The 20198-nt window shown below is 43.4% G+C and overlaps 1 protein-coding gene and 2 long non-coding RNA genes across 4 annotated transcripts in view; 2 read left to right on the top strand and 1 right to left on the bottom strand.

Annotated features, from left to right (window-relative positions):
* LOC309476343 overlaps positions 1-20198 on the bottom strand; it is a 216821-nt gene that overhangs the window by 154679 nt on the left and 41944 nt on the right. The gene's annotated exons all lie outside the window — the stretch shown is intronic.
* rnasel2 (ribonuclease like 2) overlaps positions 1-20198 on the top strand; it is a 44444-nt gene that overhangs the window by 19562 nt on the left and 4684 nt on the right. The window lies entirely within an intron of this gene.
* On the top strand, positions 16001-20042 carry LOC309476356. 2 transcript variants are annotated; one of them, XR_014198047.1, is made up of 6 exons: positions 16001-16243; positions 16688-16743; positions 16835-17061; positions 17213-17369; positions 18264-18356; positions 19610-20042. It is a non-coding gene; the product is annotated as an uncharacterized lncRNA (long non-coding RNA). The 2 variants fall into 2 exon arrangements; XR_014198048.1 differs by lacking the exons at positions 16688-16743; positions 16835-17061 and having other exon boundaries at positions 16033-16243.

Raw genomic sequence — 20198 nt, 5'->3', positions numbered from 1 at the left:
GATGATTGGTTTTTGGGAGCGGCCGCTGACACCCGTCGCCGCCCAACCCCAATACCATTCTTCCCGGAAGTGCATGAGGAAGTCACGCGGTCCTGGAAGGCTCCCATGTCTTCCCGTGATCGTTCGACGGCTTTCTCCGCCTTTCCTCCCCTCGATAGAGCTGATGCTTGTGGGTACACTGGGATTCCCACGGTTGAACGTTCTGTCGCGATGCAGCTGTGTCCGACAAGCGCTTCATCACGTGGTGATCCTAAGCACCCGTCCAAAGCCTGTAGATTCTCGTCTACCATGGTGGCGAAATCTTACAGAGCGGCGGGACAGGCAGCTGCCTCTTTGCATGCCATGGCCATCTTACAGGTCTACCAGGCCAAGATGCTTCGTGACATGCACGAGGGTAGGACAGACCCAGGGCTCTTCGATGAGCTGCGCGCCGCCACCGACCTCGCTCTCCGGGCGACGAAGGTGACCGCGCGCTCCCTGGGTTTGGTGATGTCCACAGCTGTGGTCCAGGAGAGACATCTCTGGCTGAACCTGGCTGATATGCGTGAGCCCGAGCGGACTCGTCTGCTTGACGCTCCCATATCCCAGGCCGGCCTTTTCGGCGGTGCAGTCGAGGACTTTGCCCAACAGTTCTCGACTGCTCAGAAGCAGACTGAGGCGATTAAGCACATTCTGCCCCGACGCTCTGCTGCTCAGCCGTCGGTGCAGAATCCTCAGCCTGCTCGCCGCCGAGGGCGCCCTCCCGCGGCTCCCGCCCCTCCCGCACGGCCCCAGCAGCAGCCTTCATCTGGGCCGCGTCGTGGAGGAAGCCGTAGGAAGGCGCCACAGCCCTCTCCAGCCCCGCAGCCCGCTAAACGCCAGGCTAAGCGGCGCTCCTGAGACGGGCAGCTCAGGATTGGCTTTCTTTTCGCTACAGGAGGTGGTAGCAGGGCCACTCCTTCCCCCGGTGGAGGGCCGGGGGAGAATCTTTTGTTCTCCACTCCCCGCTGCTCGTCCCACGACGGGCAGCACCCTAATGTGGTTAAAGAAAGAATCGAAATCCCCAATCCTGAGCCTACAGACCCAGAGGGCCGCAGTGCGCGCCACCCTCGGGTCCCGCCACTGCCGCCCTCCTCTGTCCCAGAGGTCTGGGATGACAGCACGCGCCGCCCACGGGCCACGCTCCTCTCATCCCCCTCTGTCGCCAGACCCCTGCCAGAGCACGCCCCCGTGGGACGCGCGCCCTCCCCTGGCCTCCTCTGGCAGGACGCGGTTAATGACCGTGCCCCCGCACAGGGCCGCGATGCCACCCTCGCCGGTGCCGGTCATTCCGCCTCGCTGCCCCACCGACGGTACGTCTGTGGTTCGTATGACCCCGCTGGTGCACTTTCTGGAGGCCTGGCTAGAGCTTCCCAGACTGTCCCGCTGGGTCGCGAGAACCATCAGGCTCGGCTACGCGATTCAGTTCGCGCGATCTCCTCCCCGCTTCAGCGGAGTCCGCTTCACTATGGTCGGTGGCAATGCCCCTGTCATGAGAGCGGAGGTCGTCACCCTGCTGGCGAAGGGTGCGATCGAGATTGTCCCTCCAGCCGAAATGAAGTCCGGCTTCTACAGCCCTTACTTCATTGTACCCAAGAAGTCCGGTGGGTTACGGCCAATCCTGGACCTGCGCGTCTTGAACCGCTCCCTTCACAGGCTGCCGTTCAAGATGCTAACGGCCAAACACATCCTCCAGTGTGTGCGGCCGCAGGATTGGTTTGCAGCGATCGACCTGAAGGACGCCTACTTCCATGTCTCCATTTTACCTCGACACAGACCGTTTCTACGGTTTGCTTTCGAGGGGCAGGCATACCAGTACGCGGTTCTCCCTTTCGGGCTAGCCCTGTCTCCTCGCGTCTTTACGAAGGTCGTCGAGGCAGCCCTTGTTCTCCTTCGGGAACACGGGGTTCGCATCCTGAACTATCTCGACGACTGGCTTATCCTAGCTCACTCTCGAGACCAGGTTTGCGAACACAGGGACCTAGTGCTCCGGCACCTAGTCCGTCTGGGCCTTCGGGTCAACTGGGAGAAGAGCAAACTCTGCCCCGTGCAGAGGATCTCTTTTCTCGGTATGGAGATCGACTCGGTCGCCATGTGCGCGCAGCTTACGAGCGAGCGCGCGCAGTCACTGCTGACTTGTCTTCGTCAGTTCGAGGACAAGAGTGCGGTTCCACTGAAACTTTTTCAGAGGCTCCTGGGGCATATGGCATCCACAGCCGCAGTAACGCCGCTGGGGTTGCTTCATATGAGACCGCTTCAGCTTTGGCTTCGCGATCGAGTCCCGAGGTGGGCATGGCAACACGGCACGCTCCGAGTCCCAGTGACTCCAGCCTGCCGTCAGACCTTCACCCCGTGGGCGAACCTCAATTTTCTACGGGCCGGAGTGCCCTTAGAACGAGTTTCCCGGCATGTTGTTGTGTCAACAGATGCCTCCAACACGGGCTGGGGAGCCATGTGCAATGGTCATGCTGCCGCGGGCTCCTGGACAGGACCCCAGCGCCTTTGGCATGTCAATTGCCTCGAGTTGCTGGCTGTACGTCTCGCCCTGCACCGCTTCCATGCGCTGCTCAGGGGCCAGCACGTACTAGTCCGATCAGACAATACCGCAACAGTAGCGTACATCAACCACCAGGGTGGTCTACGCTCCCGCCGTATGTCGCAACTCGCTCGCCACCTCCTCATATGGAGTCAGAAGCATCTGAGGTCGCTTCGAGCCATTTATATCCCGGGACACCTGAACCAGGCGGCCGACGAGCTGTCTCGAGTTCGGCCTCTCGCTGGAGAATGGCGACTCCATCTCCAGACGGCCCAGCTGATTTGGGATCAGTTCGGCGACGCACAGGTAGACCTGTTTGCCTCCCACGACTCGTCCCATTGCGACCTGTTTTACTCCCTGACCGAGGGCACGCTCGGCACGGATGCACTGGCGCACAGCTGGCCGCGGGGCCTACGCAAGTATGCGTTTCCCCCAGTGAGCCTTCTTGCGCAGACCTTGCGCAAGATCAGGGAGGACGAGGAGCAGGTCATTTTGGTTGCCCCGTATTGGCCCAACCGGACCTGGTTCTCCGAACTAGTACTCCTCGCGACAGCACCTCCCTGGCCAATTCCTCTGAGGAAGGACCTCCTTTCTCAGGGACGGGGCACCTTATGGCACCCTCGTCCCGATCTTTGGAACCTCCACGTGTGGCTCCTGGACGGGACGAGGCAGGTTTGAGTACCCTACCACCTGCGGTGGTGGCTACCATCACTTCCGCTAGAGCATCGTCCACGAGACATGCCTATGCGTTGAAGTGGAACCTCTTCGTCAACTGGTGTTCTTCTAAACATCAAGAACCCACGAAATGCCCGATCAGTGTCGTGCTTTCCTTCCTGCAAGAAGGGTTGGAGCGAAGGCTGTCTCCCTCCTGCCTGAAAGTGTATGTTGCCGCCATTGCCGCACATCACGAAGCAGTTGATGGTAAGTCTCTGGGAAAGCACGACCTGATCGTCAGGTTCCTGAGGGGAGCGAGGAGACTAAATCCTCCTCGTCCTCCCTTCGTACCCTCTTGGGACCTCTCAGTGGTTCTAACTGCCCTGCAGAGTGCTCCATTTGAGCCTTTACAGTCAGTGGAGCTTAAGTTCCTGTCAATGAAGACAGCGCTCCTGGTTGCATTGGCCTCCATCAAGAGGGTAGGGGACCTGCAGGCATTTTCGGTTGACGAAGCGTGCCTGGAATTCGGGCCGGCTAACTCTCACGTGATCCTGAGACCCCGGCTTGGATACGTGCCCAAGGTTCCTACCACACCCTTTCGAGACCAGGTAGTGAACCTGCAAGCGCTGCCCTTGGAGGAGGCAGACCCAGCCTTGGCACTGCTCTGTCCAGTACGCGCCCTCCGTGCTTACGTAGACAGAACGCGGTGTTTCAGGACCTCAGACCAGCTCTTTGTCTGTCATGGTGGGAAGCTGAAGGGAAAGGCTCTCTCAAAGCAAAGGTTATCCCACTGGATAGTGGATACCATTGCTTTGGCATACCAGCAGCAAGGTCGTCCGTGCCCCCTTGGTGTGAAAGCCCACTCCACACGTAGTGTGGCTTCCTCTTGGGCTCTAGCGCATGGCGCCTCGCTAACAGACATTTGTAGAGCTGCAGGCTGGGCGACACCCAACACATTCGCGAGATTCTATAATCTCCGAGTAGAGCCAGTTTCTTCTCATGTACTCGCTTCAACCAGCCGGTGCTAGATTCTGCTCAGGTGTCTTCGCTTGCTCGCCATTCCTCTCCACGGACGGGATACGTGCGATATTTCTCTCAGGTGAGTCTGATAAGCTCTGAGTTTCCTCCAGCACTGGTTACGTCAACGCCTGAGTTATGCCAATCTGCCATAACGCAGCTTTTGCGCTTGACTAGGTGCCTCCATGTGCATGGTTCCCCTCTGGGCGACCCCCACATGTGTATTCCACTGTAAGTCTCCTTGTGAGCGTGTGTCTTTCCCTTGGCAAGCCACCTTGCCACCCCTGGGGTTTAAAATTCCACCTGCGGCTGGACACCCCAGTGATTTTCCATATGCAGCCCTCTGGGTCATATGTGTATTCTAAGTCCCCCCCATCAATGGCTGGGCATAATTGCATATTTCTCTCTGGAGATATGCTTCCCAGTGTACCTTGGTATCCCTGTGTTAAGTAGGACTCCTTCGTTCGTGCTAGTCTCACAACAGGGAGCTCAGACTTACGCAGGGCACTGGAAGACAGCCGAGGTGGCGTGATTAGACTGGAACCCCAATCGTCGTCATCCGACGTAACTCGGAGTGACCACGAAAGGGAACGTCTCGGTTACGGATGTAACCCTCGTTCCCTGAGTGGGAACGGAGACGTTACGTCTTCCTGCCACTTCCGCTGTACCGCTGAAAAACGCCTGGGGCTAGTCTCGGCTCCTCAGCGAAGACATATCTGCATTGTGCCAGCGTACTTCCTTATATACCCCCTGCGGCGGGCGGAGTTACGCTATGCAAATTCCGCAGACCCATGGCATTTCATTGCCATTGGCTCGTTTTATATACTCGAAGGTGATAGGCTTCTAAGCGAAACCCCAATCGTCGTCATCCGACGTAACGTCTCCGTTCCCACTCAGGGAACGAGGGTTACATCCGTAACCGAGACGTTCCATATACACTTTGTTAAACATCTATTGATTAGTTTAAAGAAAGAAAAAGAAATATAACATGGTAACATATTAAATCATTTTAATAACACTGATTATCCAAATAAGAGAAAGAACAGACCATATCTGAAGTTTCTTTTTACAATTCTCCAGTAAAGGGTTATAATTGTCCTTAAATAGTTTATCCAAAATGAGTGACACTTGTATTCCAAGATATTTAAAACCATATACGGACCAAGAAATGGGGCATTCTTTCCTAACATTTTCTTCATTTGGAAGAGGGCAAGCAATTGATTTTTTAAGTTAACCTTATACCCTGAGATCATAGAAAATGTTTGAATATCTGCCAACACGTGGCGCAAAGTTAACATAGGTTCAGTGACAAACAATAAAGTATCATCCGCATAAAGTGAAATTTTATGATATTGTGTGCCTGTGGTCTCTCCCTTTATCATAGGATTATATCAAATCAACTCAGCAAACGGTTCGAAAGCAATAACAAATAATAATGGAGAGAGAGGGCGACCTTGTCTGGTACCCCTTCCTAAATACATTAGGGGAGATTCCACATTATTAGTACAAACAGTTGCATTTGGAGTATCATATTTTTCCGGTAATCCCTGGAGCGTGGTTTCCTCTATTTGTGCCGGGCCATAACAACAGGAACATGGAAAGGCTTTTTCCTGATTGGGTCGAGACATCAAGCATTTTCGTGGGTATTAACCATTGTGTTTCCCCTTTTAAGGTGTTTGAGATCTGTTGTGCAAATCTTTTGCCCTCGATTCAGAAGGCCTATTTAATGCGAGGAATCGCCGTTGTCCTACAGTCTATTTCTCCCTTGCCTGTTCACCTTGATTAATAGTTATGGTTTGTGTCTTATGATTGGAATGATGATGTTTATAATTTGTTTTTTTGTTTGTTTCTTTCTTTATTTGGAAATCATTTGTTAGTGGGAGCTATTGTTCCCAGGCGAGTGTTTGGGTTTATTAGTAATTTATTGTTTATATTAATTCCGAAATTATTTCTTTATTGTGGAAGTGTGTGTGTGTGTGTGTGTGTGTGTGTGTGTGTGTGTGTGTGTGTGTGTGTGTGTGTGTGTGTGTGTGTGTGTGTGTGTGTGTGTGTGTGTGTGTGTGTGTGTGTGTGTGTGTGCGTGTGTTTGAGTGTTTCTTTTGCTAGATGCTGGGGGCTCCAGCCAGGAATCCTCCTTCTCCTTTTCTGTGGATTGGTGATGGTTTGAACACAGGGTGTGGTGTGCAGTGAGACGCACGGATTTTGTGTGCAGTGGTGTGAGTTGCCCCAGAGGGTGTGCGTGTGTAGCCAGGTATTACCTGCTCTTGAGTCCTCAGCCAAAGCTTCTGAATGTAGTGTCATTGTATGTCCTTGTGAGTGTTTGTTAAAACGACCATGTTTCCTTCCCTGATCACATGAATGATCAGTTGTTGTGGCATGCCCTGCCTGGCACGTCCAGTTGATTTTAAATGAGATTTTTTATTGTTAATAAAGAATTATTGTGCATGATATTCACGTCTCTGCTCCTTCCTAATGCAACCAACTTGCGTGCCTTAAGATAAAGTGTATCAATTATTCTCTGCGTGATGTCAGAGTGGCGTAGTCGGTTTTCTTAAAGCTGCCTGTTATTCTATTATAAAAAGCTGCAGCCTAACTCATGCCACATATAGATACACCATTAAATGACAGAATGTGTCCTGGTTTGTGTTTTTTCTCCTTTTTTTTTTTTTTTCTCTATAGATAGGCTACACCATTAAATAACAGATTTTTTTGTTTTATTTACTGTGGACACACTGTGAATTAACAGAACATTTCCATTTTTTTTTTATTACGGACTTCTGGGTAATAATGAGTTTCCAGTACTTTTTCTGTTATTTTACAGATTTATTTCTTAGAGTAGTTTTAGAGGTAGTTAAATAGTTATGGGAATTATGTTTTGATTATTTTTGATTATTTTATTGATTTGGCGACACTCTTGTTTTCTGATTATTATTATCTGATTTTTCATCATTAACTAAATTTATAAATGACTTGTAACTAACAAAACATTCATAAAATGTTAGATCACCTAGTAATTTATTAACATATGTTTTGTAATTGATTAGTTCATAATTAACTAACAAATTATAACTAAATGCTATTATAAAGTGTCACATAAGTATTAAAATTCATCAAATTAATAAAAAAAATGAACCTACATTATAAAACTGACCTGAGATCAGTTAAAATGCATTATTCACTGGTTCATGTACTGTCCCCAACTGGACCTCTAGGTTGAAAAATCGTCAATGCAAGTGAATGGGAGAAAATTATTATTTTCTGGTCTTGTTTGAATTGTGCCATGAATGTGAACATAATGTTGTCTGTGAATTTTTAATATCATTTTTCGTGTAAAGAATGCTACAATTTAGCGGGTAGAAGTTTGATACGGTTAGACTTTGTGTGAGAGTGTCACAGGTCGGGGTGGAGCGCCAGCGGGCCGCCCACCCCTTCGCTGGCGTGCCGCCCCTGAGGAGCTGGCCGTGGACACAAAGGAGACGGACACAGAATTAAAAAATAAATGTTCTTTATTAAATAACTAAAACAGTTTCTCTTCCAGCATTAGCAGGCTCTTCTTCCAGCATTAGCAGGCTCTTCCAGCATTAGCAGGCTCTTCGCTAGCCTCAGGCAGAGAGTGGAAAATACACATAACTCACAGCATTAGCAGGTAGACTTGTAGTCAAGACCGCCTAAACCGAGACCAAGACACTACCAAGACCAGAGGGTATCGAGACCAAGACCAAGACCAAGACCAAGACAGACCAAGTCAAGACCAAGACCAAGTCGAGACCAAGACCGAGACCAAGTCGAGACCGGAGGGAAAAAAATAGACTAGTGTTGAAGCTAAGCAATATGAATTCAAGAACAGCAGCATACTAGGGTTCAGCCGCAGTTTACATTCAATACATATTATATGGTATTACTTCAACTACACAGGCAGAACAATACAGAGACAGACCATGTCATGTGTGTGACTGTGAGCTCACTGTAAATGTTTTTGCAGACTGGGTGAGATCAACTATGTGTAGCAATAATTGCATGACAGCTGTTACTGCACTATTAGAGGATTGAGACTCCCTTAACTTTTGTGTATGTTGAGGACTGACATGACTGGTACTGACTGGTTCATCTGAAAAAAACATCAAACACCTCCAACACCATCTTGCTCCTCCAACAACTGTCTAAAGAATGAGAAATATGTAACCAATTGAAATTATACTTAATGTGTAGATGAAATTGTAACATCAAATTAAAGATACGCAATTATAAACTTGGATTAGGCCTAATGTTTAGTCAACACAACGGAGATATGCAGATGATATTTAAAAGACCATTTATTTAGTCTAACACCATCTTAAATACAATACTGCATTCAAACAACACACACACACACACACACACACACACACACACACACACACACACACACACACACACACAGAGAGAGATATCAAAGACACAAATTCATCTAAGCAAATGCCTGCCTATCTCTGCCGATTTCGGAGTCTCCAAATTAATCCATTCTGCAACTTTTAAATACATAATAAAATGTTTAAAAACGAAATTATAGGCTTAAGTGCAGGATCCGAAAGTTGGTCGTTTTGTCGCTATGGTTACACACACACCGTTGGCGGTGCGCTGACTGCGCTCAAAGTCATCTGTCAGTTGTGCAGTTACCCAAAATCTCCTGAATGAAGTTAAAACCCATCATGTCACTCATATGTGTTTTTTAAATCAAGTGATCAAAGTGCTCGTTGCCGCTGCGATCAGTGGCGCGGATAAAGTGTTTTCTCGTGTGGCTCGCGCACTGTCTTCACTCGGACGCGCGCTTCAATCCGTTCCGTTGCGGATAATAATGTTGCATTATCAAACGTATTGTCGTTGTGGAAATTGTAGTATTGTATTGCTAAATCCCCCGACCACTATGTTGGTCTGAGACAGCGAGACCTAGACAAGACCGAGAGGTCCGAGACCAAGACAAGACCAAGACCAAAGACCGTCAAGGCCGTGACAAGAACGAGACCACATAAAAGTGGTCTTGGTGGTCAAGACAAAGTGGTCAAGACCGGTCTTGAGACATACATCACTACTTCAGGCTTGGACAGAGAGAGCTATGAACATAAATGGACGTAACTCAGTTTCAGACAGAGAGAGGAATGAACATAATTCACAGCTTCCGCGTTCTCTTCTTCGGCGTTCTCTTCAGGTATCTCAGTACTTTCAGACAGAGAGAGGTTAATGACATTTCCCGGATGGGAAATTCGGGAAAGTTCCCGGATGGCTTACTGTTTCAGCCCAGATTTTCAAGTGCTCGACCGATAGATAAGGCTTGTTTGAGATGAGCAAAATCTGCACAGAATCGATCAAGAACGGTTTGACCTAAAAATATAAAAATTGAAACTACTGCGGAAAAAAAGACACCTACATCTTGGATGCCCTTGAGGTAAGCTAAAACATACCAAAATTTAATTTCAAAGTGAACTATCCCTTTAATGAACTCACTCGCAAATAAAATGACAGTGTATGCTACGCACAACACATGATATAATCAAACCAATAAGTTTGAGAACAGCCATTGCATTTTACTGAGCAGTTTTCATAACTGCACTGTAAAAAAGTATTGTGATTTTAACTGTAAAAGACTGTAAAAATGCTACACAGCAAAAACTCCAGTGTTAAATTAACACTCCTGGGAGTGTATATGAGTCCACACTCAAGATTGTAAAGTGTTAAAATATGAGTGTTAAATTAACACTCAATAATGTTAAAGTTAATGAGATAATTAAGTGATTAATTTAGTGATGATTGAGCATTATTGAAGACACCTGATGTTAACAAGCAGAATCACTGAAGGAGAAAATCTCAAATTGTAAGTCAACATTATGGTGATCAGTGTTTGCTTTAGTTGGATTCTTGACCCTTATATGTTTACTTTAAATTTTGCTTGTCTGCTGTTATTGATTTATAACAGTCAGATGAACAAAGAGACAATGTGATCTGATGGTGTTGGTTATGTCTTGACATAATCATGTTGTGATCCGAAAAACAAAACTTATTGAGATAGTTTGGTTTAACCTGTTAATTACAGCAGCTCTGTGATTCTACAGCATATGATTTTCAGTATTTTTCATATAATCCAAAATATCTAATAAACATTGTTCTGATCAAAAGACTTTCAAATGAATTTATTTAGAAACACAGATATCAATAATCAGCCTGTGAATCTCAACAATGGTGACAATAATAAAGCATGTTGCAGAGGCTGCCACCAATCACAACTCATTAATGGCTCCCATCATGCATTGCGGTATGAATAAATTATGATCTGAATTGTCTATGTAATTTACTTTTCCTAATTGAACATTCGGTACCATTGTTGAGATGCATAGACTGAATCTTGATGTCTGTGTGTGCCTAAAAGAAAGATTTTTTTTTTCAAAATAACTTTTAAGAAATCCTTTGTTTTATATCTAAAATTCTGGATATTTATGCAGAATCACAGTTATGCTGTAATCAACAACATAAATCTACGTCAGAAATAAGGATCTTAAAGCTGGGGTAGGTAAGAATGGTCTAAAAAACGTATTTTTCAAATTTGTTTAAACTTTATGTATATATCAATACATAATTAAAATGTAAGTATTCTGAAAAAGAAAGTATAAAAATCGAGTGTATGTAGACCTCTAACGACTGTTTTAAAGACAGCTCATTATTTCCATTCAGTCCACCCTCTCCCTTCTGGGGTCCTTCCAAAGCCACGCCCCCAAAACACATGAACGCGCGACTCCGACAGCTGAGCTGGAAGACGCATTATTTACCGGAGACGAGCGGAGTGCATGTAGCATCATGTCAGAATCACATGTAATAAATAAATCTAACTTTATCATTATGAATATAAACAAATAAGATGTATTTTAGTAGCCTACTCACTATCAAGCTATCATATCGATATTGGTAAAGTTTATATATTTTTTGATTCGCTAACGAGCTAGTTATAACTAAGGCAAAGCTAAAAACAGGTTGCATTGATACACGTTTTTCCATTTCCATTAGTTGCACTGTGATGAAGATGAATTTCGTGCAAGATTCATAACATATAACGTCAGGCCTACTAGATGTTAAACATGTATTTTGTTATGTAAAGTTCCCCCCACAGCGGAGCCTGCCGTGAACGCGCAGGCTAGTAAACATGCAGGGTCACCGATGACGACGGATAAAGAGTTATGGCACATTCACTGGTAGGGACAAAATGCTTTACATTGACTGGCCTGCCCATACTTTGCCTACAAACTTGGTCCTCAAATCATTACGTATTATGCAATACATGTAATGTAACTTTATAACGTTGCACTCTTTATGAGTTATAAATAGCTAGTAAGATAATATAACGGTAACTAACGTTGCAGTAGGCTATGTAAATAATTATTCTAGCGATATGTAATGCTAAATAAGGTTTGCTAGTACATTATTTTAGCAAAATGATAAGCCAGTGAATTAGCAGGTTTCAATTGTTGCTTTGCACAGTGCGTGACATTTTATCTGTATGTTATGCGGCTAGAGTTTTAACACTGAGTCAATGGGCTCCGACGGGCTTGTTTATCGTCATCGGTCTTTTTCAGTTTACCTGTCTTTGTTGTATGAGCAGGTGCCACTCGAGAAATTGGTAGTTTTGGTTGTTTGTCCGCCATTAGCACAGCTGCTCGGCACACCGGCAATCTTGATTTTGAATGATGGTACGCGGCGCGCTGTGCAAGAGAGGGGCGATCAGCGCGTACGCGAACTTGATTGACACTGGCTCTGAAGGCATCTGATTGGTTCTTTACACTCGGACCGAGTGGCAGTGATTGGTCAGAGTTTTTACTGTCCTGCAGCTGCTACAGAGGTCTGATTGTTTTCATTCCTTTTTCTGAACACATAATGTATTGACTACTCTCAGGATGGAAGGACCATTTCACCCAGTATAAAAAAAAGTGTTTCTGAACAGGATTACCTACCCTAGCTTTAAAAATATAGATAAAGAAGCTCAGGTGTACAGAAACTGGACTTTGAAACATCAATAATGTTTTCCATTTTGAATATTTGAAAATCTACAATATATAACAACAAATAAGGGTGATGAAATTCCCATCAACCAGTTAATTTGGCCAAGGTCATGTTTGCACTGTCCAGTGTTTAAAAGTCACGTGAGGATTGCAATAAAAACTCCATAATACTGACGGACAACAGTGAATGGAGCCAAATATAATGATTATTAAACCAGTAGATGGCGGTGTATACCAGTAGTGTAGGTGTAATTCACCTGTTATGGTTCTTACAATAGATCCACATGCTTTTAAATTGTAAGCGTTATTTTTCATTATACATAAACCTGTTTATAAGTTTCAAGCTGTTCCCTATGGTCAATTGTAAATTAGAAAGTGGGGAGAGACACTCAAGATACAGAGGAATCAGGGACACTAAATATTGTCTCTCATATAGCTTCATACTTTGCTATTGTTTCGATTAGATTTTTTGTCTTTCTTATCTTATGCAGTTGTTTAAACTTGGATGTTATTTCAAGTGCAAAACATAATTTATTAAAAAATAATAAATAAAAATATTTCTTTAAGTTTAACAATTTAATGTTAATGATATAACAGTGAATAATGCTATATTTCAGTGGCATTCTCTTCTTCGAGCAAGTCTCTGTTAGTGTGCTCACTGCAATTTATGAAAGTCGTGCTTCAGTGCCTTAAACCATGAGAGATTCAGCCAGACTGGCAAAAATGTGCTACAAGTATTTGACTTGTAAACTATCAGGATACCTATAAGTTCACTTGTAGCGTTGCAGTACAATGTAAGTTGTAAACTAGTTGTGTACTCAAAATTGCCTAGACTTAAAGTAACTCTTATGGGTTTTACAGTGTAGTACACTGATTTTAAAATACTTACTACAAAAGAAAAAAAGAAAAAATATACTTGAACTTTACTTAAGGATACTTAATAAAGTGAATATTTCATTGTAACGGGAGAGTGTGAGGGAGACATTATCAAACAATTGTTTTTGGCACATAAAATACATACTGTAATGATCTGCTAGCCTTTAATAGACCTTAATTCATATTCCATGATAGTATTGCATCTAAAAAACAATATAGATTTAAAGATAGATATCCATTAAAACTCAACTTGTCAAATCATCAGCATGGATCATAACTGAGAACGTCATTGGGTTTCCTATTAGAGAGCAACCTCTGGACAATACAATGTTCCTCTGGGTTCCTCTGAAACACAATTACTTTGTTTCCTTCTTAGACTTTCCCCTACAAAAAGGCTTTATTAATCTCACAGTGTGAGTGTTTCTTGTATGGTGAACTAAGAATGCATAGTTTCTGGTAACATTTTAGAATACGGTTCCTTCATTAATGAATAACTACACAGGAAAAAATGAGTAACGCTCTAGTAACTACTTAGCCTGACTACGTCAGACTTCCTACTTCCGCTCAATTTTATTTCGCTTCTGTAGTCAGTCTGAGATAGCAGCTTATCTTTCAGTTTTCCACCGGCTTTCGGACGGCCGGGCCAATCAACGAACAGAGGGCGGGCTGAGAGCCGTGACGTAGACGCTGATTGTACCGTGGATGCATAGATTTACTTCACAAATAATCTGCAAAAGTCGCGCAAAGCCATGTTTACTCCGGTATTTCGCTCGATGGTTTAGTTTTCGCATCATACATGTGTTTACAGTGGAAGTTAGATGCGGCTGAGCATGCGCATAACACACGCCATAACCAAACGTCATGTGATTGGCTTACGGGTAACCAATGGTTTTAAACTTCGGACAAGCGCCCCCCCCCCCCCCCGCGAGAAAGAAAACACTTTTCAATTGTGCCATGCCAGACTCTGTCTACAAAGCAAAGCGAAGTAGCAGAGTCTGGTATTACCAGGCTAGTTACTACTATTAGCTAACAAGAAACTTTGATTTACAAATTAGTAAGTATACACTCAGTTGAATGTGTTAGTTCACTATAAGCTAAATAATAACGATTATTTTTCATACCTCCCGCAGAGAACGACTACAGGTTCATAATTAACATGAATAATGCATAATTTATAATAAAATGTAATGGTAACCCTTTAGTAATGAATCAAGTGTTACTACATCCTTCTAAAGCAACTATTCATTATTTGGATCAGTATTCTAAAGTGAAGATCATGGGAACACACTAGTAATGACTAAAGTGTTACCAAATCCGGTTATATAATTAACATGAATAATAGATAATTTATAATTTATAATAAAAGGTAACGGTAACCCTCCAGCAAACACAGAACATTGGCACAGCGTACCCAACCTTCTAACAATGTTTTAACAACATGGTCAAAAGGTAACTTAGTTGTGTAGTGAAGGTTGTTACAGCGTTGACACAATGTTGACATTATACTACCGTTCAGGGCCATTGCTTAAGGTTGTGCGTAGGGTTTCAGGACAATCACTTTATGACATGTGCTCGTCACTGCCCTGAAGCACGAAAATCAGCCTTTTAAATTTCAACCGCCCGTTGGGCCGTCTCGCATCCTGGTTGTTCATCGATCAAGGATACATGACTATTGCGTTTAATTTACCTCAGATAAATAAGATACAATTATTCAAACACAACCTACAACTTCATTGTCTAATGTGACATGTATTTGTTCAGTATAACTGAAGGGACAGAATAACATATATGCCGAGTTCACACTGAACGATTTTAGGCCCGATTTTCGCTCGCCGACAGGTTTTGGGAGGTCGGCGACAAATGCCGGAAATCATTGGCAAATGCATAGGCAAATGCAAATGCTCACTGCATGTGAGGGACAATCACACAGTGTTAATGATCAAAGACGTGAAAGACCCATCCTTGTCTCCCCAACCATTTCCTCATGCACAATCAGTTTTTTTCTTTTTTTCGCTGCAAATCAGTGCACAGACAATTTGGATCAAAAATTCTTGCAGGCTATCATTTTTAATAACAATTTCAGTCTCGCGCAAGAACTCCGCTGTCACACACGTGTGATCTTGCATTATTTCCTTATCACTTCTCGCATTTGTTTGTTTGTGAAACGTAGTTTGCGGACCAGACAGAAGTTGTCGGCGATTCTTTCTTTTGTAAAGTCATGCAGTGTGAAACCTCTTGTCGCTGATCCATGGTGCAGTGTGAACACAGCAGGGACTGAATGATGCCCCAGATGGTCACGCAGTGTGAAAAGAACAGTGACCCAACTTTGAAAATCGTGCAGTGTGAACTCGGCATTAGCTGATAATTCATGGAGTTTGGGATCTTGTCTAAATTACAGAACCAGAACATTAGCTATATTTCTTTTAGGATTCAGATACAATTACATATCTTTCTTATTTAACTGAGATAAATTAAACGCAACACTCACATTATGATCCATTTTATTCATGTTAATTTTATAACCGGATTTGGATTTTGTCATTACTGGTGTGTTCCCATGAACTTCACTTTAGAATATTGATCCAAATTATTACAGAAGGATGTACCACTTGATTCATTACTAATGTGTTACCGTTACCTTATATTATACTGTACATTATGCATTATTAAAATTAATTATGATCTGTATATTAGGTCTTAGTAGTCTTCAGACAATGAAAAATTGTAGTTACTGATTAGCTAATAGTGAATATCACATTCAACTTTTACTTACTAATTCGTTGATCAGAGTTTCTTGTTAGTAGTTACTAGAGTTTCTTGTTAGTAAATAGTAGTTACTAGAAAGTTAATAGTGCGTTACTTATTTTGTCTCAACTTAACTGTACGAAATCCTAACGCGTTGTCTAAACACAATCCATGTATGTTAAGTACAAAATTCTTACATCCAAAGGGTGGCAGTATAGTGCGACGCAAACTGCCATGAAACCCCAAAGAAGAAGAAGAGCAAGACGCATCAGACTACACGTGGGCAAAGCTCAGCACACTTTAGTGACTCCCTGTGAAGTTTTTCTTCGATTTGTTTTGACAAAGGGACGTCTTATCCTTTCAACGGCTGGTAAAGGTAGGAGGATATTTGTTTTTCCACCAGTATCAATCTTTTTTATTTGTTCTAAGAGATATGTTCTTTATTTTTGGCCTGCTTTAGTTTTCGAGAGTTCTAGTTCTAGTTGCAATACAATCGTTTTTAAATCAATAAACTCCTTTTTAAATCAATATTTTGAGTCAAATTATTGATTTATTTGGTAGGTAGCCATGTAATAAGTGGGATAATGTATGGCGAGGTGGGGTGGTATTCGCTATAACAACTGCTTCGCTATACATTATCCCATAACAGACCGCATTGTAACATTAGAATTCAACCAAGCCATGTAATAACAGTGGTTGTGATACTTTCAATGAAAATTCAAAAGTGTGATTATTTTGTTTGTTTGCAGTTTTCAGTTCAGATTAATTCAATTTCACAAAGTTTTTATCAATTTTTTTTTTATCCTTTGCCATTTTTCAGGTCCTTAATGAAAGGTGTTTTCTGTTCCGGCCAAGGTGCTTTACTCACAACAACAGGTAAGATCTGCAACATATACTAATGTAAATACTGTTTCTTGCGTGACCATTTCATTTATAAGTTCTGAGTAGCTTGTTTCTGTTTGTAAAGGCAGAAGTAAATTTCTGTCCCCCCTATCCTGATGGAGAGACCCAGGACAGCCTTGAAGGCCAAAGAGTCTCACTGTTGTCCGAAGTAAAAAAAAAAAACACAACAATGCAGTTATCGAGGAGAAGATGGCCAATACCTTTGCGTATAGGAGACAGGAGGTAGTCAGAGACAACCCCATGATTGCAGAGGTCAAGACCAGATGGCCAGGACTGTTCACTGTGCCTGAGGTATAAACTGCTTCTTAAAACATCCATAATCAATGTTATATAATGCATTAAATGACAGTGTGAAAGACATATAGAATACAGAAATGTATGGTCCTTTCACAAAAATTTTAGTATACACCAATAACAGGTTGTTTGTGGACATTATTTAAAGGTGGAAGCAGAATTTATGAGGATTACCACTGTTCCCCTCGTCGCAACGTTTTTTTGCACAACTTGACCACTACGCTGATCAGCTCCAAAGAGTGCTGAAGAAGACGGGTGGATCTAAAGGAAAGAAAATTAACCTTACCTTTGCTCCGACTGCACAGGTAAATTGACTAATTGCACAATCATTGATAATGTTTGTATAAGTAAATGGTTATTGTACATGTGCCTACTTTTATAGTTAAAGGAATACTCCACCGTCTTTTCATATTAAACTGTTATTCCCTTAACTAAGACGAGTTGATACATACCTCTCTCGTCTCAGTGCGTGCACTCAATCGCTCTGGCGCGCGGCAAAACTTTGTTCACTCAGTTCGTTCAATACGGGCCAAGCAGAGAAGCTACTAAACACCTCCACGGTTTCCCTATTTAAACACAGTTACTCGCGTAGTGTAACTCGACCTAGGACGGTGACACAAAACAAAACGTTGCGCTTTTCTAAGCGTGTAAAATGGATAACTATATTGTATGGCGGAATATCATAGCAAGTGCTTGTAAGCACTTCGACTTGGCGCAGTAATATCTTCACCAGAGGGAGCGGGGGCCGGTGAGAGGATTTTTCACGAGTGAAGATATTACTCCGCCAAGTCGAAGTGCTCATAAGCGGTTGCTATGGTATTCCGCCATACAATATAGTTATCCATTTTACACGCTTAGAAAAGCGCAACGTTTTGTTTTGTGTCACCGTCCTAGGTCGAGTTACACTACGCGAGTAACTGTGTTTAAATAGGGAAACCGTGGAGGTGTTTGGTAGCTTCTCTGCTTGGCCCGTATTGAATGAACTGAGTGAACAAAGTTTCGCCGCGCGCCAGAGCGATTTAGTGCACGCACTGAGACGAGAGAGGTATGTATCAACTCGTCTTAGTTAAGGGAATAACATAGTTTAATATGAAAAGACGGTGGAGTATTCCTTTAAAGTTTCACCCATTTCACATAATTATAGAAGTGTAATAGGTTTGTATATTATGTATGTTGATGCTGCTTTTTTTTCTACTTAGAATGAAACTGTTGAAAAGAAGAGGGAGTGCCTCCTCAGGGCACTTTGTATCTATTTAAATGAAGATCCGAGCAGTCTTTTCAAAGAGTATCTGGTAGGTAATAAAAATGTCTGCAGCAGTAACAGTATCCTAGGGCTTTTAAGAATATAAAAATATCCATTAAACATTGTGGGATCTGGCTTGTAGGAATGGAAATTTTGGTCTAGACAAATCAGGTTTCTGAGCATTTAATCTTAAAAATATAAAAATTATAATCTTATAAAAGTAGAATTTATGGCAGAGCTGCTAGATGGCATCAGATCATACAGGTGTACTTAAAGGAGAACTCGGTAACTCTAGCGAACTCTAGTCACTTATTCGCTGATTTTCCCTTTAGTTGTCGCATGTTTTCCCCACGAGCTCCCCCTACAGCTGTGGGGGGGGGGGGGGGGGGGTTTATATTTCACAACACGGTCGTAAAAAACTCACTTGTGGCAGCCTCCTCTCCATTTCTACCGCTGCTCATGTGCGTTTGTTTCGATCGGAGCAAGCCAACTGTATCGTGTGGAGCTATGACTACCGAGGTGGGTAATCTGGTAATACATCATACATGCGTGTGTGTTTATGTCGAAATGCCGTAAAGCAATTAGTGTTTCGCGCTCGTTCTCGTTCTAGTTCTCGCTTCTCACGAGACTTCCAATTTCTATCTTGCCGGGACGGTAGTGGCCAAGTTGCAAGGTTGGTTTTACGCCTGGGAACGCTGGGGGGAGCGGGGAAAGTCACCAATATCACCAGAACAGGTTGTTTAACCATCCAAATGATTTCTAGACAGTTTTATTAAGTTAAAAAAGTTACCAAGTTCTCCTTTAAAGGTGGGGTATGTGATTTGCAAAACAGCCGACAGATTTTGAAAATACACAACTCAAAAGGTCCTACCTTTTTTCCTTGACTCCACCCGTTCGAAGAGGGGCATGGGGGGAGGGGGGTATGGTACGACCATTTGATTGATGCACTGACTGTCCAAGGATTCTGTGGCCTTGGAAATGATTGGCTGGAGTTTTTCGAGTCCTGCCCGTTCCACAGATGATTACATTTTTTAATTTTCATTTCAGTGCTTCTAACTCAGTGGCTGTAAGTGGGTTAGGAATAGGATTTCAAGTGATTTTGAAAAAATGGTCAAAAAAGAAAATCACATACCCCACCTTTAATAAAGTGGCCAGTGAATATAAGGAATCAGTTTGGACCAAAAGTTAGTAATCAAGCACTATTTTAAAACATTAACGGAGAAAACTGCAATGCAAATGAGCTCTTTGGAAATATGTAATTGGCTGGTGATTTCATTGTTGTCCTTTTTTTTGTGTGGAAAGGATTCAGATGGCTGTGCTGTCCAGAGGGACCTTGATCAAATGGTCTTTGGCATCTACATCGTTAATGTAGAGGGAGGTGATGCCACCACCACTCCAGCTGATGTTGGAATCGTAATTGAGGGTGTGGAAGTGCTTCACGAATTGGGAGACATCGCTTCTGCATGTGCGCTCTTAATGGGTGTCATATATGCAATGAACCTAAGTTATCCTGAGGAATTGAAAGCTTTTTTTGAGGTGCTTCAGAAAATATTTCTACAGCTGGATGCTACCAGACTCTCAACCAAGGTACAGATGCTTAAAAACAAACTGTACAAGTGAACCAACAGCGTGTGGCGTTTAACATGAAGGCCCTCTCTTTTTTTTTTTGTGACGCACCACTGTTGCGTGACATGTGACATGTTTCTTTGTCATAGTGTGATGCTTAAACTGAGTGAATTAATTAGTGAATTACTTTATAAAGCCAGTACATTACGCATTTACAGGCATGAGCCATCTTGGAAAACAGCCTCGACTAGTCGAGCCACGAACGCCGTGCTACGTGAGCTACGTCGATAGGAATTACGTTTGTGAAATCTAACGTAGCAGGGCG

This window comes from Leuciscus leuciscus, assembly GCF_965113295.1.
Source record: "Leuciscus leuciscus genome assembly, chromosome: 15".
NCBI classification, from domain to species: domain Eukaryota; kingdom Metazoa; phylum Chordata; class Actinopteri; order Cypriniformes; family Leuciscidae; genus Leuciscus; species Leuciscus leuciscus.
The sequence above is the reverse complement of the archived record's forward strand: the minus strand, read 5'-3'. Positions and strand labels throughout refer to the sequence as shown.